General features: G+C 37.0%; 1 protein-coding gene across 1 annotated transcript in view; it reads right to left on the bottom strand.

The window, feature by feature from the left end:
* The window catches only part of LOC123977320 (NLR family CARD domain-containing protein 3-like), a 274,498-nt gene that overhangs the window by 182,186 nt on the left and 91,726 nt on the right, over positions 1–586 (bottom strand). The window lies entirely within an intron of this gene.

Raw genomic sequence — 586 nt, 5'->3', positions numbered from 1 at the left:
TATCAAGTTGATTAATCAGTGAAGGGGCTGCTGACCCATATACCACACAGCCATAATCCATAGTTGATCTTATCATTGCTCTGTATATCATCATCACAGATTCACATAGATCAGCCCCCAATCAGACCCAGCCACACACCATTATTTCCACACATTTCAAAGAAACCAACTCAATATGCTTTTTCCATGTCATCCTTTCATCCATCCATATTCCTAAAAAAATTTAGTTTTTCACTTTTAGTCCTATTATATATTTGTAACATCTGTGTTGGCATTTTCTTTATTATGTCCAATTATCATGTATTTGTTTTTTCTGTAGATATTTTAAAGCCTCAATTATCAGCCCGTTCACTTACTTTCACTTAATGCAGCTTGTATTTGGCCAAAAACATATGAGAGGTTCCTCCCTCGCTTCCAGATGGATGCATCATTTGCAAACAATGAGAACCTAAATTCTTTCCCCACTCTTCTAAACATACCATTGACTAGTATATTAAAAATAACTGGGCTTATTACACTACCCTGAGGGGCTCCATTCTCTACCTCAAGCTCCTCTGATGATTCACTTCCCACCTTCACCTGAATT

Source organism: Micropterus dolomieu, linkage group LG10 (assembly GCF_021292245.1).
Source record: "Micropterus dolomieu isolate WLL.071019.BEF.003 ecotype Adirondacks linkage group LG10, ASM2129224v1, whole genome shotgun sequence".
Taxonomy (NCBI): domain Eukaryota; kingdom Metazoa; phylum Chordata; class Actinopteri; order Centrarchiformes; family Centrarchidae; genus Micropterus; species Micropterus dolomieu.
The sequence above is the reverse complement of the archived record's forward strand: the minus strand, read 5'-3'. Positions and strand labels throughout refer to the sequence as shown.